Source organism: Dasypus novemcinctus, chromosome 21 (genome assembly GCF_030445035.2).
Source record: "Dasypus novemcinctus isolate mDasNov1 chromosome 21, mDasNov1.1.hap2, whole genome shotgun sequence".
Taxonomy (NCBI): Eukaryota; Metazoa; Chordata; class Mammalia; order Cingulata; family Dasypodidae; genus Dasypus; species Dasypus novemcinctus.
Genome location: NC_080693.1, coordinates 2,817,662 through 2,838,123, shown reverse-complemented (window position 1 = coordinate 2,838,123; position 20,462 = coordinate 2,817,662).

Here is a 20,462-nt window from a genome sequence, read left to right as displayed (position 1 = left end):
CACAAAATACGTACATTACTGGCATCCCAGAAGGAGAAGAGAATGGAAAAGGAGCAGAAAGAATATTTGAGGAAATAAGGACAAAACACTTCAAGCCCTTATGAAACATAAATATCAATATTTAAGAAGGACAACACATCCCAAACAGAATAAATCCTATTAGACCTACACTGAGATATTGACATTCTGAATGACAATTACAGAAATACAAGAGGATTCTGAAAGAAGCAAGAGAAAAACAAAGCATTACATATAAGGGAACCTCAATTAGATTCAGTGCCAATGTCTCATCAAAAACCTGGCAGGAAAGAAGAAAGTGGTGTGATGTATTAAGGGTACCAAAAGAGAAAATCTGCCAGCTGAGAATTCTGTATCCAACAAAGCTCAACTTCAAAAATTACGGTGAGCTCAAAATCTTCAGAGACAAACAAAAATTGTTACAAAATATATGAGTCTTCTATATCTTGTCTAATAAAGTGTCACACCATTGGAAGGAAATAACTATGACAAATGTGAAAAGTTATGAAAAAAGGTATTCCATGTGAATAGTAACCAAAAAATGGATGTAGTAGTGGCCCTGAAATTGGATAAAATAGATTTCAAGTGAAAATATGTCATAAGGGATGAAAAAGGTTTTTGTACATTAATAAAAGGAAAAATTTATCAAGAAGAAATAACTATAACAAATATTTATGAAGCTAATCTGAGAACACCAAAATACTCGAGGCAAACACTGGCAAAAATGAAGGGAGAAATTGATGTTTCTACCATAATTGTTGGAGATTTCAATACAACATGCTCAGTAATGGAGAGAACATCTGGTCAGTTGGTAAATAAAGAAGTAGAGAGGTTGAGTTATATAATAAATGAAGTAGACTTAATGACATCTACAGGGTACTATATCCCAAAATAACAGGATATAATTCTTTTTCAAGTGCTCATGGATAATTCTCCAAATTAGAACATATGTTGCATCACAGTACTAGACTCACTGAATTTTAGAAGATTGAAATTATACAAAACACATTCTTAGATCATATGATAATAAAGTTGTAAATTAATAGTGGGCAGACAAGGGAAAATTCACAAATATATGGAAATTAAAGAATGCATTCTTAGATAATCAGTGGATTTTAAGATGAAATGGCAGAAGAATTCAGCAAATATCTTGAAAAGGCAGCCAACACAATGGGACAAAATGTTTGGCAATCACATCTCTGATAAGGGTTTAATATCCATGACATGTAAAGAGATACTATACTCAACAATAAAAATAAAAACTACATGACTAAAATTGGGTAAAAGACTTGAAATGACAATTGTCCAAGAAGAAATACAAATAGTGAGGAAACACATGATAAAATGTTCAACATTACTTGCAATTAGGAAAATACTTATCAAAACTATGAAAAGGTATCATTTCACAACTTTTAGTCAGGCACTATTAAAATGTCAGAAAAAATGTAAACTTTGGAAAGGATATATAGAGATAGGAGTGCTTATTCAATGTTGGTGGGAATGTAGAAAAGGAACAACCACGGCGGAGGACTTTTGTAGTTCCTAAGGAAGATAAATATAGACTTTCCATGTAAACAAGGAATGTCAATACTAGTTATATACCCAGAACTGCTGAGTGAATTGAGATAAATAGTTATCTGCACACAGATGTACTTAGTGACATTATTCATGATTGCCAAAAGTTGTAAAATGCCCAGGTGTCCCTCAAACAATAAATGGACAAACAAATTGTAGTGTATACACATGATGGAATTTTATGTAGTAGTAAAAAGAAATGAAAAAACGAAGTCATGGATAAAGCTTCAGAAAATTATGTTGAGTGAATCAATCCGGACACTAGAGAACAAATACTGTATGATTGCACTATTATGAATTAATATATCATGTAAAGTCATGGGGTTAATAGATAGAATACAGGTCACCAGAAAATAGGGGTGGATAGAGAATGGAAGACTGAGTGTTAATCTGTGCCTATTTGGTAAAAAGTTTATTTGTAAATCTTTGTAAATGAATGTAAATGGTGAGAGCTTATTATGGTTTTTGTGATTTGAAAAGCTCTTATATAGGTATAAGAGTGGTTGAAAGGGAAAGTCTAAACCATGTATATTACTAGAATGAAAGCTAAAAATTTAGCATGCAACTGTATAACATAGTTAACCCTCATGTAAATATGAATGTGAGTGATATTACCTATATAAAGCAAATTTTACAAAATATAAATACCAATATACTAGAAAGAAGAAAAGAGAATAGCAACTGTGTAGGGCAGGTAAAATATAAATTGACAGATGGTAAGATTTGTCTGTTTGGTTGGTTTTTGTTTGTTACTATTATTAATAATAATAATGCTCTAATATGATTGTAGTGGTGAATGCACACCTGTGTGATTGTATCAGATACCTTTGATTGTACACTATGGATGGATTTTTTCTTTATTAATATGTATCAATAATATTGATATGTTAAAAATGTTATACTCAGAAATATAATAAGAGAAAAAAGCCTCAATGACATTATGTTCTTTGAATCCATTTTATTGAAATATATAGTACAAATAAACCTAGAGAATTGGAAACTAGTTTACTGTTTGCTTTGCTTTTTGTTGTGAGAGTGAATATGTGTATGAATGGAAATAAGAAAATAAATTAATTTTGATGTGAAGTTTCTAAAATTAACTGTGTTGGCAGCGGACTTGGCCCAGTGGTTAGGGCATCTGTCTACCACATGGGAGGTCTGCGGTTCAAACCCTGTGCCTCCTTGACCCGTGGAAGCTGGGCCACGTGCAGTGCTGATGCACGCAAGGAGTGCCATGCCACGCAGGGGTGTCCCCCGCGTAGGGGAGCCCCATGCACAAGGAGTGCACCACGTAAGGAGAGCCGCCCAGTGTGAAAGAAAGTGCAGCCTGCCCAGGAATGGCTGACACCGCAAGATGACGCAACAAAAAGAAACACAGCTTCCCGTGCCCCTGACGACAACAGAATCGGACAAAGAAGATGCAGCAGGGAAACGGACTTTGGCCCAGTGGTTAGGGCGTCCGTCTACCATATGGGAGGTCCGCGGTTCAAACCCCGGGCCTCCTTGACCCGTGTGGAGCTGGCCGTGCGCAGTGCTGATGCGTGCAAGGAGTGCCGTGCCACGCAAGGGTGTCCCCCGCGTGGGGGAGCCCCACGCGCAAGGAGTGCGCCCGTGAGGAAAGCCGCCCAGCATGAAAAGAAAGAGCAGCCTGCCCAGGAATGGCGCCGCCCACACTTCCCGTGCCGCTGACGACAACAGAGGCGGACAAAGAAACAAGACGCAGCAAATAGACACCAAGAACAGACAACCAGGGGAGGGGGGGAAATTAAATAAATAAATAAATCTTAAAAAAAAAAAAAAAAAAAAAAAAGAAGATGCAGCAAATAGACACAGAGAACGGACAACCCAGTGGGGGGAGGGGGGTGGAGAAGGGGAGAGAAATAAATAAATAAATAAATCTTTAAAAAACAAATAAATAAAATAAAATTAGCTGTGTTGATACTTGAACATGTGAGTAAGTTTAAGAAAATAAATATAACTTTTTAAAAGAAATATTCATTTAAAATGGTGTATTATGTGATGTATGCATCATAGCTCAATAAAGCTATTATGAAAGATATATACCGGAAGTTGTAAATGAAATTTCATTCCATCATCATTTGTAATACCCACAACTGGACATAAATATCCATCAGTGAGTATCAGGACAAATGAATTGTGGCAATGGTGCTTATAAAACTCAACAACCATATATTGATAGACATGAGTACATGGATAAATACCAAATAATTATGCTGAGATCAAAGAGACAAACATGTTCAAATTATACCATCCAGTTTTTATGAATTCCTAGAAAATGCAAAGCAGTCTAGAATGTCATTAGCTAGATCAAGGGTTTCCTAGTGATGGGGAGGAACATGGAAGGCAAAGGGGCTCAATAAGAAGCTTTTCAGCATGATGAACATAGAAATTTTTATTTTGATGATGGTTTTAAGGGTGAATGCCTGTAAAGGGCACATGTTATATGAAATTTATTGTATGTCAATGGTTCATTAATAAAGCTGTTTTAAAGAAGAAGTAGAAGTGGCTTACTGAGTCATGATAAGCTCAATGGTCAAGTGAGAAAAGGGTACTACATGTAATATATTTGTGTATTACAAGGGCCAACTTCCACAATGAGGTGGAATCTTATTTCCAATCATTTGAATCCAGTGTGACTTTGTGACTTGGTTCACCATTATTATATGGCACATTGTAGATCATCTGAACCCAGACCTTAAAGGATCCTGCAGCATCTGTTCTTATACTCTTGGAAAGCTGCCCCCATATGAACAACTCAGAGCTGTTGTGCTGGAGCAACTCAGGCTGTTAGCCTATCAATACTACTACTTAGTTGGTCCATCTAGACCATAAAGATCCAGGTAAACTACCAGTTGTCTGCAACTGTATGAGTAAGACAAACCCTTCATATGAATGACACAACTGAATCAGATCACACTATTGGCCACCAGTTTCATGATGTAATAAACAAGTCTTGTTTAACAAGTAAGTTTGGGGTTGGCTTGATGCACAGCCAAACATACATAAAAGAAGAGATATTTGAGCATTGTGAAAATATACTTTTTAAAGTAGAGTGGTGGGGTCAGGGACAAAAACATAAGCAAGCGTGTTTCAGAGAGTGGGAGAAAAGAATGAAGGAAGTGTTTAGAAAATTCTTTTTTAGAAGTTTTGCACTGAAAAATGTTAAAACATTCTATAACATCAGGAGAAAAATCCAATGTTAAGAGCAGAGTTCTTTTTATTTGTAAGGTGTTGAACCATGTAATGATGAGGATTTGGTACCAAATTATCAATTGGCTGAGTAGAGAACAATAGCAATGGGGCTACCAGACCAATTGTTTGGAAGGAATTTAACTTTAAATCTTCCCTGGACGTAGCCTAGTGCTTTGTAAATCATGGCATACTTTCTTTCTGGAGGTTATTTCAAATCTGGGGGTGATGCTAATGTTTGATAATGAAAAGACGTCTGTGGGTTGCACAGGCATAAATAAATGATTGATGAACTTTTCCTTCTGGTTAAAGCTTCAGATAAAATTGTGCTAGAAAACCTTTTGTTGATTCAGCAAAAGGCCCTTCTAAGTGATAACTCACTCAGAGCAGTACTCTGAATCAACCACTCAATTGCCTCCCATTGCATTGATCATGGATTTAAGATTAAAGAATGCTTTGTATCAGAATGAAGTGGTCCCTGAAGATTAAAGGTCAAAGAACATGATGAAATCATAGAGGTGGGGAAAACACGTTTCCCCTGATTGTTTTTCACCAGCTTAGTGGGTGACAGGTGCAGAGCCCCAGGGCACAGGAATGCCGAGTGCTACCTCGTGGGACTCGAGTGAAGCTGTGAAAAGCAGTGGAAGCCAGAGCAGCTCTGATGATAGTGAAATTCAGGGTGCCGTCTCAAAACTCTGACTCCTTTATAAATACCTCCTTTATTTATCTAGCTCTGCCTTTGTCTATCTTTCTTCCTTAGCACATGGTCAAGAGGCAGAAAATTTTTGGACATTTTCCCAGCTGAGTCTGGACTTGCATTCTAGCTTCAACTCCAGCTTTTCTGTGGCTCAGCAGAGATGCAGGTCATTGGCTCTATGTTCCAGGGATGCTGTTTCTTCCTACTTCTTCAGCCTTTACCCAATATGTGCAGTATGACTTATGAAGATTGTTTATGGTACCTGAAGCCAAGTGTCTATGGAGATGGGGATCTGATTCTGACAGGATTTTTCCCACTCTACAGCTTGATGGTTGAGCCAGATATTTCCAAATTATCTTTTATGGTCAAGCCAAGCGAAGGATTGAAAGATAATATGTAAGTCCTTGCATGTACCTGCCCATGTGTATGTGAGTGTGTGTGTACTACCCAGGACAATTATGTCAGGTGTTCACATATGTGGGAGAAATGAACACTGAAGTATTTTAATGGTCTTTCTGTTATTTTTCATATTATTACATTCATATTATCTTTTTCTCCACATTTGCCTCAAGACAGAGGAAAGTAATCAATGTGTTTTGTGGTACACACCCTTGACCTGATCCCCATGTCCATTGCCTGGAAGACTTAGCATAAGTGAGACCAGAGGGACCCCATTCCCTTCTCCTGCTTGGTCCAAAAAGTCACTTAACCTCTTGTCCTGTGGTCAGTGTTAGGATAAGCAGCTCAGACTGAGTAGCAAGTGGTGACAAGGGCATTGCTGAAATGTGACTTCTCAAGAAACCAGGGGCCATTGAGCACCACCACCCTAGACAGCACATGTACCATGAAATAATAATTTAATCCTATTAGGAATGATGCATTCCAGACTGATTTCCTCTAAGACAGAAAAGAAAAGTAGGTAATCTTTCAAAAGTTGTTAATAACCTTCTCTTTGATCTTGTTACTAACTTCTTCAGGAAATTCTAAGAAAGAGCATGAAATCTGAACTATATCTGACTGTGTGGTTTATCTGTCTAATGGTTGGTAATTATATTGAGCTTAAATGTAGTTTTACAACTTAACTAAAATATAGTTTGTTTTATTAATGATTTATAGGTAGAAATAACAGTGTGTTCATCTCAAAAATTCAATTTATAAACATGCCACATCCACAATAGAATAGTAGGTAATATCCATTCTTTTCCATGGAATGTCTCTGGTCCTTTTCAATTCCCTTTAGAGTTAATGCTTGTCATTTCAGCAGCTCACTTTGCATTGGAGGGAGGTGATAGGTAGTTTGCTCATATTTTCACTGAAATTGCATCCTTGTTTTATCTCATCTTCTTGATGACCTCAACCTGACCAATTCTGGTCCTTTCTAGCTGTTCCATTTCAAATTTTCTTTCCTCTTGGACTTTTTCTTATTAGAAGGCAACATACGGAATGGAATATGTTATGACAATTATTTCTGCATACCCATTACTCGGTTGATGGCAGCTATTGATTGTCCTCCCTCTACTACTATTAGGTTATCAGGAATTGAAAGACAGGGTTTAATGAAGTTCTGACTTCAGGTATACCGTGGAGAAAGTGAGAATTTTTCTTGCTGATCATGGCATCTTGTTCAGATCACTGTCTGGAGGTCTAACTTTGTACTCTGCTTTTGTTCTCCAGTCAGAGAAATCTCAGTCTACCGCCTTTCAAGACTGTATAGATTACGAAAGGGCACACACTGTCAGTTATATTTTGCAAAAAACTGCCCATACTTAATATATTTCAGGGACATAATTTCTTTTAAACAAATGTACATTGATGTTATTGTTTTAATGACTACAAAGTTTCATTTCATGGGGACATACCAACAATAATTTGGCCATTTTGCAAGTATTGGGTGATAGCAAAAAAGTTAGTTGATCAATCATTTTCACCATAGGTTTCCCACAGTTATGATAACATTTGAAATTGACCATCTTTTGATCTTCCCATTATTTTGAACAACTGTGTATTTTAAATTTGCATTGCAGATATGTATGCCAAGACATTGAACATGTTTTTTAATACTATTTGAAATCTTTTTTTTAATCTCATTTGGTGAGTCTTTAGGTCAACGATTTTGGCCCATTTTTTAAATTGTTTGCTTTCTTGTTCAGTTTTGAGAGTTATTTATATATTCTAGATAAAAGGAATTTATCAGTTATGTGCTTTACACATAATTTCATCCAGTCTGTAGCTTGTTCTTTCATTCTCCTGAAGACGTCTTTCAAAGAGTGAAATCTGATGTTCATTTTATTTTTAAAAAATTATCAATCGTGTTTTTCATGTCATATTAAAGAAATTTTCTCATAATCTAGAGTTATAGTTATTTTTGACAGGTTTTCCTCTAAATACTTTATTTTCATTTTTCCTTTAGTTTTATTATAAACTTTGCATTATTATTTGGATATGATGTGAGGAATGGATTGAAGTTCATTTTCTTTTGCATACAGACAATTGTTTCAGCACCATTTCTGTGAAAGACTATTCTGCCTTTGATTTGCTGTTCACATTTCTCAGCAATCAATTGTGTGTGTCTATTTCTGGATTTATTATTCTGTTCCATTGATTTATTTCCCTATGTTCAAAAAAAATGACACTATTTTGACCATTGTAGCTACATAGTAAGAATCCAAAAGTATTCTTTTTCAATGTTTAGTCTATTCTTGGTCCTTTGTGTTTTTATATGAATTCTAGAATGAGATTGCCAATGCCCCCTTAGAAAAAACGGTTAGGTCTTTAGTAAAAATGTTATTGAATTCATTATAAATTTGGGAAAAATTTGCATCTTATCTATAATGTATCTTACAATAAATGAATATAGCTTATTAAGACCTCCTTATAATTCTCTTAGTAATACTTCATAGCTTTTGGTGTAAAATTCTTACACATCTTTGATAAACTCAAACCTTAGAACCACAATTGTTTATATTATTATAAATAGCAGGATTTTAAATATTTTTAATAATGGTTCATTGTCTGTATATAGAAATACCGTTGAATTTTTATTTTCACATGTTGCACTTTTATGCTGAAAGCTTGCTAAATTCACTTAACATTGCATTATTTTATAGACTCAGTGGATTTTGTAGTCAGAGATATACGTCATTTGAGTCTTTAGAGAACTTTACATATTTTTCTTCCTTCTCTCAATATTTTTCCCTTCATACTACACATGCTTGAAAACAGAAGAAATGTGAAACATAAGGGGTTAAAAATGAGCATCTTTTGTTGTTCTTGATGTTTGTTGGAAAGCATTCAAACATTCCCTGTGACAATAGTATGTTTTGTAGTTACTTTTTACAAATTTGAGAAAGTTCTTTTTATTTTTTGTTTCCTTTGAGAATTGATTGTTTAAGATGTTGATTTATCTCACTTGTATTTATTAAGGTTATTATATGTTTTCATTTGTATTTTGCCAATATATTAATTTATTTAAATTTTTGAAGCTTAGTAAAACCTGAACACTTGAAATAAAATCTATCGGATTAGAATGTATTATCTCTTTTATATAATTCTGGATTGATTTGCTAAAATGTTGCTAAGAATTTTTGCATCTTAGTTCCTGATATATATTGATCTGAAAAACTTCTTGCCATGTAAGATATTTAACTAGAATTGGTATCAAATGAATTCTAGCTGCAAAGAAAGAGTTGGCAATAATGAAAATCTTCCACTTTCTAGAAGGTGTTTTTTTTTTTTGTTTTGTATTGTTTTTGTGAAACCAATATGATATCCAACAGCTATTTGGCAGACCTCACCCCTGAAGTAATTTTAGATTATTATACTTCCAGACTTTGGATCCTTGAGTACATGTTAATTCATTATATAATGTAATCTCTTAATAACTTGGTAACCTTCATTAGCAAACATGTTTTCTAGAATGATCACTTCTATTTTTGTTAGAGAAATGGGGCAAAAATCATTGTCTCATTATTGAAAATATTTCAGTTATTCCAGCCTCAAGTTGATTGGAGAGTCCCCCATTTTATTTCATGGTACAAGTTTTATAAGTTAAAATCTGTGTGCATTCTAAAGTTTATTGAAGAACCCTTGTCAACCAATATATATCTGAGGCTTTAAGTGGTTTGTTGTAAATAAAATTATAAATCTAATCTCACTGATGTGTACTATCTTGCCAGATTTTCTACCAAATATATTTATTATGATAAACTTAACATCTGAAAATTTTAAATATTTGGAAAATCATAATAAAAAAGTTAACTTAAATGTTGATATGATGCCATAAAAATTAAACATAATAACAATTTTAAATTTCCTCTCTAAATTTACGACAGTTTAACTAGGTATGATTAAGGACAAGGACCTCTAAAACGATAATTTTTGCTGTGCAACTCTTTATGCTAATCACAGTGTCTTGTGTATAAAATCTCATAAAGCTTTCTTGTTAGGTTTAAGGAGATAAAAATTTGGCCATTCATTTAGATAATAAAGGAAAAATTTTAAGAGAAGTAAAAATGCAGAAAATATTATATGAGAACGATTGAATAAGAGTGTTTAATTAATATTAATCTCTACCTGTTTATAACTGTTTAAATCTACCTCTTAAATATATGTTTACAGATTTAGTAAGAAGAAAAATTTCTCTTGATCTGGGAAATTAAAAATAGTGAAGAGTCCCTGGAAAACAGTCAAATTACTGTTTGTGAAAATCTTTATTTTATTAATATTTTTTAAAAAATATGTATTCAATTTCAAAATGTTTAAGTTAACCTGGAAATTTACAAATTTAAGGAAAAAAAAAAACAATTCCAACAAATGTAGAGAGGGTGATTGGTAAAAAAAAAAAGGAAATATTGCTTCAGATGGAAATATAAAACTTTTAGAGTTCCTTTAAATACACAAGAAACTAACTTTACTTTGTATAAAATAAGTAAGATCCAGTATAAAATGAGAAATAAAAGAGAATTATCTTCAAGGAAGGAAAACAAGGAATTATGAATAAGAATTTGCTGAAGTTCATGATCATAAGGTACAAAATATAACTTACGAGGTCACTAGTCAAGGTTAATACGATTTAAGAAAACTGTCGTTATAAGAACTGATATAAGGATGTGGACAAGGCTCAAGTGATTGCTCTTCCACTTAACATACGGGGTGATCCAGGGTCAATCCCTGGGGCCTTCCAGTAAAAAAATAAAAGTGTGCCCAAAGGGCAAACCAAGTGCCCGTGCGGTGAGTCATATGCCCGCACAAGGGCTCTAGCAGTGAACGGAGTGCCCGTGTGGCAATCTGAGCACCCACGTGAGTGCCTGGATGGTGAGCCGAGGAACCACGAGGCTAGCCAAGTGCTCACACAAGTGAGTCATGCACAGAGATGATGATGCAACAAAGGAGAGATGAAGGGAGAGCCAAGGTGTGGCACCAGAGAAACCAGGAACTGAGGGGGTGCAAGTGACAGGGACCCTTTCTCCTATCAGAGGTCCCCAGGATCAGATCCCAGTGAATCCTAGAGAAAAAAATGAGATGTCCAAAAAAAGATAAAAAGATACAGAAGATCACACAGCAAATGGACACAGATAGCGAAAACAGCAGGGTGGGTGAGGGGGAGGTGAGGGAAAATAAGACCTGATATATTTAGTAGTGTAGAAAATAACAAAGAAAGGTCCTTATAAACGCCTCAGGGCAATATGGTGTCAGAGAGCAATTTATTCAACTGTTTTAAGAACTCATACGCCAGTTGCTATTTTAAATATTCCAGCGTACATGGGCAAAAAGGGAAGATTCCATCTAGCTTCCAGCTCTAGATGAAACAATGATCAAATCTGAGATTCTCTCAAGTCCTTCAGATGAGTTTCTGAGATGGTTTTGTGCACTCCTTAGCCAGGATGAACTAAGAACATCTTTCCATATTGTCATTGATGCATTTCCCATTTATAGGATCAAGACGATAAATCTCTCCAGCTGACGGTGATATCATAATACTAAAGTATTCCTTAACCATCTCATAATGCCCTGCACAACTCTCTGTTGTCTGCACAGAATTTTCTCATTTAAAGGAAAGCTTTTGAGTTGCTCCTGAAATACATAACTTTACAATTTTCCTTAATTCTGTCCCCTCTGCCTAGATGGTACTGGAAGAACTACCAGTATGTTCTCGCTTTTCTCTTTGCCATTGAGGAGATCAACAAGGATTCCTTTCTCCTCCCCAACATGTCCCTGGGTTTTGATCTCTACAATGCTTTTCCCAGTAACCACAGGACCTTGGAGAGCATCCTGTTATTGCTTTACGGTGGTAGTCCGCCTCTCCCTAACTACAATTGCCAAAAACAAAGTAAATCTACAGCCGTTTTTTCAGGCACCGAATCATCATTTTCAGCAGAGATTGGAACACTGCTGGAACTCTACAAAACCCCACAGGTACGATGGTCGTGAGTTCTAGAGGGAGAGAATCTCATCTGTCCCTGTGCCATTCCCTCACATTTGGTCAAGGGGGACGTTTGAATCTGGGCATACATATGTCATACATAAGCAAACTATGAATTTCCTGTGATTGTACGAATAATAACTTGGGTGAGGGGGACGAAGGAAAGTTAAGTGAATATGTTAAGATTCTCCCCACAGTCTTGCTTAGCATCAATGCATCCATCATACAGCAGAAGGGAATACTGGCTGCTGACAACTACTGACCCCTACCACTTAGCAAATCTCTACAGTATAGAGGACTATCACTGGAGGTTATGACCCTTATCTGGTTGGTTGAGGGGTTGCCTGAGACCAATGACTGCTAGTATGCAGATTTAGGGACTTTGTACCTTGTCTAGCATGCAAAATGCTCAAGTTTCAAGCTTGTTCCTGTACTTTTCAGGGATTCTTTAAGAATCAGTTCAATACCTTAAATGAGTCAATTTAATGCATGAAATAAATTTACTATGACTTGAAAATGAAATCAACTTACCACAGGAAATAAGAAGAATCAATTCAAACTGATTTATTGGAAATACTGTCTGTTTCATGTTACCTCCATAAATTCACCACAGGTGTATATTTTGATCTTCCAGTGTAATTCCCATAGTCAACTTCCTTCTCAAAGTCATTTTTCCAGGGGCCTGATCTAACACAATCAGGAATTAGGAAATCATACTGCCAGATTTATTAGCTATAGAGAATTGTCTATGAAAATTAAGTTTTTGAAAATATGTGAAGGTAGATGATTATATTCTCCAGTACAACTTATTTTATGATGTATTAGTAAGTTCAAACATTGTTTAACAAAATAAAGATTGATTTCTTTTTCAAAGTTCTCAACCAACAATGTTGGCAGGATCGGGGAGGATCTCCTGTTTCAAAAGCCTCTCAAAGAAAGTTGAGGTAGACACAAACATATTTTTCTTCCATCTGAATCTCATGCTTTATGTGCTGCCATGAGAGATGAACATATGAAGAATTTTTTTTTTCCAATCATTCCAAATTAGGATTTGCTTGCATATGACACCACTGGGTGGAATTAATGACATATCCCTACTAAAAGGTTGAAAGTTTGGGAAAATATGATCTTTTGTGTTCTCAGAATGTTAAGAGAAATGTACAATGACCTTTGTAGTCTCTCTTTCACCAAATATTCCATTAATTCTACCTCTAACATAGCGAATTCTTTAAAGTTCTGTTTAAGGATAACGAGATGAATCTCACTAAATGTAAAATTATGATACTTTATTTTCTTATTCAGGTCACATATGGCACTTTTGACCCATTCCTATGTGACAAAGGGAATTTTGCATCACTGTATCAAATGGCCATGAAGGACAGCTCTCTGGTTCATGGAGTGATCTGGTTATTGTTGTGTTTCAGTTGGACTTGGGTGGCACTCTTTGTTTCAGATGATATGAAAGGGGAGCAGTACTTTTGGAACTTGGAAGCAGAGATGGTAAAGAATGGTGTCTGTATAGCCTTTACAAAAAAGATCCCTACCACTAAAAGTAAGCATTTTAATAATTATTTAATGTCCATTTCCAAGATCAGCAATTCATCTGCAAATGTACATATTATGTGGGGTGAGATGCAGATTCTCATAGTACTGGGATATTTAGGAAAATATTATTTAACATCTAGTAAGGTGTGGATTATGATATCAAATTGGGATAATACTTCAGATCTGATGGACCATATGCTGCACTCTTTCCATGGAAGTCTCTCATTTTCCCACCAGAAGAGGGATATTCCTGGTTTCAAACACTTTCTCAAGACAGTTAATCCATCAAAATATCCAGAAGACTTTTATTTCAGCAAATTCTGGCTTAACAGTTTTGGTTGCTCACTTGAAGGGTCGCTATGTGGAACAATTGGAGAGTGTACGCCAAATGCTTCCTTACAGGTCATGACAAGAAATATTGATATGATGACTATATCTGATTATAGCTATTTCATTTATAATGCTGCATATGCTGTGGCTCATTCCATTCATGAAACATTTTTGGTGAAATCAGAAATGATATCGACAGAAAGCACAGACCAACCTATGCTACATCCATGGGAGGTAAATATCTTTCACCAACAGGGAATATATCAACCTATGAGGAGAGGTTATATTTTGTTGATATGAAAAATGATGATATTTTTCTATTAGGAAACCAGGAACAGGAAATGAAATATTCATTTTTTTCCAGATTCTACCTTTACCTGTAATTTTCACATATATTTTGAGAATTCTCTAGATATTACTGTTAAATTCAGATCATTTAATTAGAAATTGTATTAGAAATTTTATTCTTAATATTAGATGAAAGCCTGTAAAATAGCCACTATTAACTTATCACAAAATATAAGGAGGTTAAAAAATGCAGAATTTTAAATTATTCTGTGGAAATATACAGTTTTCCATCAAACAGAACAGTGACTCCAAAAATAGGCTTGTTTTCTTTATTTTTAAAGAAACATTTGATTACATAAATATTCCATAAAAATATATGGGAATCCCATATACACCCTACTCTTCCCTGAATTTCCCCTATTAACAAACTGTTTTATTATTATCACACTTTTGTTACAACTGAAGAGCACAATTGCTACATTGGTACTAACCAAGATCAACAGTTCACAAGTTCACACATTGCACCACATAATTTTATAGTTGTTAACAAAATGTTTGATGGCCTATATAGATACTGCAATGTTATGCAGGACAATTCCGAAGTTCCATGTTACAGCATTTCTTCCCTCTCCCTCCCCTCCGAACTTCCAGTGGCCACTTCCTTTATCTGAATGATACAAGTTCTTTATTGCTAGAAGAATAATAAGTCTACTTTTGTCCATAATTGCATACCTGCCTTATGTTTGTTCATTCCTCAATATTGAGGAATTTGGGATGGGAATGCCCACTCTGTTTCTGACTGAGAGGGGGCTTAGATCCTTTGGTGTAATCATTAAATGGAAATTTATATTAAAATGTACAGTGTTCAACAGAAAAATAAAGAAAAACAAAGAAAAAAGAACAGATGGTGGGTCCAAAGGAAGATGAAAAATTATAGAAAACACCATGAAGACAATAAGAATGTGGAGAAACTGAATAAAAGCTTTAATAATTATCTTAGAAATGATCAAGGAGATTAGGAAACTAAAAACAATATCTAAAGGGTGTCAGGAAAAAAGTGAATGATCAATATGAGTCATAGTATAAAGATGGAAATTTTAATAAGGAAACAAAGACAACTACTGGAGTTGAGGTCCACAATACTTGAAAGAATTCCAAGAGGTGTTCAGGAGTAGATTGGAAGTGATAGAGAAAAGGATCAATGAACTTGATGACAAAACATTTGAAATGTTTCAAACTGAGGAGTAGAAATATAAAGAATAATTAAAGGCAAAAAATAGTCTAATATACATATTGGGAAACTCCAAAAATGTCAATATATACATTAAGAGAGTCCAAGTAGGAGATGAAAGAGAAAAAGGGAAAAAATGGAATATTTAAAGAATAATGAAAGAGCATCCCAGACTTAGAAAAGACATGAATATGCACATCCAGAAGCTCAAGGAACTCCAGAGAAGATACACTTGAAACCAATATACTCCATCATATATTTACCACACTTTCAAATGCAAAGGAAAATGAGACAGTTGTGATAGTTGCAAGATATAAAGCTAGTCCTATGTATAAGGTACTTTCAATTAGACTGAGTGCTGATTTCTCATCAAAAATAATGGAGGCAAGATGTTAGTGAGCAAAGTACTAAAAGTGTCAGCCATGGCTTTTCCATCTGGTGAGATTTTTCTTTCAAAATTTAGGGAAAGAGGTTCTGGGAAGATGGCATCAGAGTAGGTAGACAATGCTCAGTGCTCCCACACAGAGAAAGAAGGGCAAAATGCAGATCTACTCTAGGGATCTGCAGATCAGGGGAGTGCTGTGCATCATCCAAGAAGGAGAGGGCTTGAGAGACAAAGAGGCCAAATAAAATCTGTGAGAAAATTGACATCAAGTCAAGGAGGCAGCAGTAATTTAATAGATTAAAGACACATGACACAAATACACAAACATAAAATGGAACATTATTCAACCACAAAAAGTAATAAAGGTCTGAAAATGTATAACTTGGAAATTTGCTTCAGTAAATTAAAGGGGAAAAATAAAATTATTGGAACACAAAGGAACTTTTTATTCAGGGTTGCCCCTGAGCACATTATAACCATATCCTGAGGTGCATCATGAATTTATTCAAGTACTCTTCCTTTGCTCTCACATGGAGAGGAAGAATGTCTTACTTAAATCCATGAAATAGTGAACATCTCAAAAAAATGTAGTTTCTACCAAAATGACTACTTAAAAGTAGGCATCAAGAAAAGAAGGTTTGGGAGGAGACAAGATGGTCGCTGAGTAAACTTGCCTTTGTAGTCTGTCCCGGGAAGAGACGGCTGGGCGCGGCGGCAGGTTCTCCAAGGCGAGGCTTTTTTGGGATTTTTGCAGGGCAGAAGTGCCGGGACATCGATTGGGTGGAAAGGTAACGGAGAGGATTGGTCTAGTAGATATAATTTGGGTTCTATTGCCCGCAGGTGAGACCCGCCCATGGGCTCCTCCCTGTTGGGGGTGGGGGGAACCGCGGTCCTGTCCTGGGGTTCTGCTTTTGGATGGCTCTGAAGGGCTTAGGAGTTCGGGAGCTCTGGGTGAGCTGTTGACAGGTTGATGTGACAGATCGCCTTTGTGGATCGATTTCGGAAGATAGACGTGTTTTGTTGTGAAGCGGAGAAACTTTTGAGTGCGAATATAAACAATAGCGCTTCCGCCTGAAGCCCTGCCCCCAAAAGCCTGGCAACCGTTCTCCAACCCAAATAGGCTGTAGGCAATAAAGAGAAGTAATTGGAAAATTGATCTAGGCTGCGGCAAGGGGGGGGGGGACACGTCTGGAAGCTGATTAGGGAATATTCTGCGAAGCTTGAGAATTCTGGTATTGGAATCTGTTTTCCGCGTCGCTGGCCGGGCTTCGGATCTGTACTAGTAAAGTGGCTGCGGTGTAGAGGCGCCCTCTAGTGGCAGTGGTTTGGAATCACAGGACGGGAGCTGTCCAAAAGCTGAAGTGAAGGATAACGTACTAATGAGCCCAGCAAAGTGAATTGCAGGGTTCAGTCACAATATAGAGTTTGTGGATCTGACTTCCCCCATAGGGTTGGCACCCAGCTGTGGGGATCCCTGAGGGCTGTGTTACACTGCAGGGCTCCCAGGCTTCCTGTTGATGAGATTGGAGGCTGCCAGGTCTGAATTCCCTAAATTCTGGTGGCCCACACTACAGAGACTCACACCTCTTGAGTCCTCAATATCTCAGACTTTCCATCCCTGAATCCATCACGCACTGAGGTCCATCTGAGGTCCTTAAATGCCCTAGCCTTCAATGTCGGGATTTTTTCTTTATCGTTTCATTTTGTTTTGTTTTTATTTTCATTTTGACTTATTCTTTACTTTTTTCAATTTCCTGATTGCTAACACCGCATTATCCCCTAGTCTTCCCTCACAGCCTATCCCCCAAAGTCTTTTTTTACTCAGTTATTTAAGGGTTTTTTTTTGTGGTAGGTGCTGTGTAGTGGGTGTTTTAATTCTGGTTCATGTATATCTGTTTTTTTTTTATTTTTTATTTTCTTTCCCCTACCTGTTCCCCACCCCTTGCCCACCCTCTTTTCCTTTCTTCCTCTCGTCCCTTCCTCCCCCCCTTTTTTCCCCCTTTTTTTTCTGTTGTCTCTCTCCCTCTTGTCCCCCATATTCTACTTAGTTTATTTTAACTCAATTATACAATAGGTGCGGCAGGAAACACCTCACATTCGCTGGGTTTTCTCATCCTTCACTGCCTCATTTCTGTGTGAACTGATTTAGGCTACCTACACTATCCTCTTTCCCCTACATCTTGATATCTGCCACCATCTACTGGCTCTCTTATATTCCACCTCCCACCTCCCTTTCTTCGATCCACAAAGGGTCTAAGTCTTAATTTCTAATACCTATGTTTTGTTTTCTGTCTGTTATCCACTCTTGAAACTATTACCTTTCTTTTCTCTTTCCCTCTCTCACGAAATCAATAGCTTTTTAGCTCATACCATATTCCTCCCATATTCAATCATCTACCTCATAATAGGTACCCTACCTACTGCTATAACTCTACACAATTTACATGAATCTAACCTCCATCCTCCCAGATCTCATATTCTTGCTTTGTTAACATATATCACCAATACTACTTTACACTTTTCCCTTGCTTACACAATTGCCTTTCCCCAACACTAATACTTTCCTTTAAAGTGAACTTAACCAACAACAAGTAACTAGAATAAGAAGAAAAAAGTGACAAAGAGAAGATATAACACCTATGCAAAAATAACAGCTAATTAACCTCCAAGAGCAGACAAAGAAGCTAAGGAACTGATTAAATCCGTCAAAATAAAGAGATGACCAGAAAGCAACAAAAATCTACAAACCAAACCAGTAATCAGGAAAACATGGCTGAATCCAATCAACAAACCAATAATCACGAAGGGGAGCAAAACTTGGCACAAGCAATGAAAGATCTCAGAACATTTATCACCGACAAATTTGACGAAGTAATGAAAGAGGTTAACAACATGAAGACATCACTTGGAGGGGAAATTGCAGACATACGCAAAAACATAACAGATATGATGGGAATGAACACCACAGTTCAAGAAATCAAAAATACACTTGCAGCAAATATCAGCAGACTAGAAGAGACAGAGCAGAGAATTAGTGATGTGGAAGACAGTACATCAGAAATCAAACAGATAGTAGAAGGGGTCAATAAGAAGATAGAAAAAATCCAATTAGGATTTAGGGACCTGAATGACAATGCAAAATGCTCAAACATACGTATTATAGGCATTCCAGAAGGTGAAGAGAAGGGAAAGGGGTCAGAAGGAGTGTTGCAGGAAATAATGGCTGAAAACTTCCCAAATCTACTGAAAGAGACAGATGTACATATCCAAGAAGCACAGTGCACTCCACTAGTCATAAACCCCAACAGGCCCACCCCAAGACATATACTTGTCAAATTATCCAATGCTCAAGACAAAGAGAAAATCCTAAAAGCAGCAAGAGAAAAGAAAACCATCACATACAAGGGAAGCTCAATTAGATTAAGTGCTGATTTCTCTTCTGAAACTATGGAGGCAAGAAGGCAGTGGTATGATATAGTCAAGGTACTAAAGGAAAAAAATTTCCAACCAAGAATACTCTATCCAGCTAAACTAGCATTCAAACATGATGGAGAGTTCAAAATATTCGCAGACAAACAGAAACTGAAAGAGAATACCAACAAGAAACCTCCCCTTCAAGAAATTCTAAAGGGAGTTCTGCAGGAAGAAAGGAAAAAACAGGAAAGACAGAGTTGGAGGAGAGTTTAAGACCAACAACAACAACAACAAAGACAAAAAAATATATACAAACAAAATATGACAAACACAAACCCAATCAAAATATGGCTAACACAAATAATTCCTTGATAGTAATAACACTGAATGTCAATGGATTAAACTCACCTATCAAAAGATTCAGACTGGGACATTGGATAAGGAAATATGACCCATCCATATGCTGTCTACAAGAGACACATCTTAGACCCAGAGACGCATGGAGATTGAAAGTGAATGGCTGGAAAACAATCATACAAGCTAACAATAACCAAAAAAAGGCAGGAGTAGCTATATTAATCTCAGACAAAATAGACTTTAAATGTGAAACAATTGTGAGAGACAAAGAAGGATACTACATTTTAGTGAAAGGGAAAATCTGTCAAGAAGATCGAACAATCATAAATATCTATGCCCCTAACAAGGGTGACTCTAAATACGTCAGGCAAATGCTGGAAAAACTAAGTGAAAGAATAGATACATCTACAATTATCGTGGGGGATTTTAATACACCACTATCAACTCTGGACAGAACATCTCAAAAGAGAATCACCAAAGAAACAAAACATCTGAATAGTATATTAGAGGAGCTGGATCTAATAGACATATATAGATCGCTACACCCAAACACAGCAGGATATACATTTTTCTCAAGCGCACATGGATCATTCTCCAAGATATATCATATGCTAGGCCACAAAGAAAGGCTGAACGAATTCAGAAAGATTGAAATCATACAAAACATTATCTCTGACCACAGTGGAGTCAAGCTGGAGATTTGCAAGGGACAGAAGCCCAGATTTCACACCACGATTTGGAAATTAAACAGCACACTCTTAGAAAAACAGTGGGTCAAAGAGGAAATCTCAAAAGAAATCAATGACTACCTTGAAACAAATGATAATGATAACACAACATACCAAAATTTATGGGATGCAGCAAAAGCAGTACTGAGAGGGAAGTTTATAGCCATAAATTCATATATCAAAAAAGAAGAAAGAGCAGAAATTGAAGAACTAACTGCACATTTGAAGGAATTAGAAAAACAACAACAAAGTAACCCAACAGG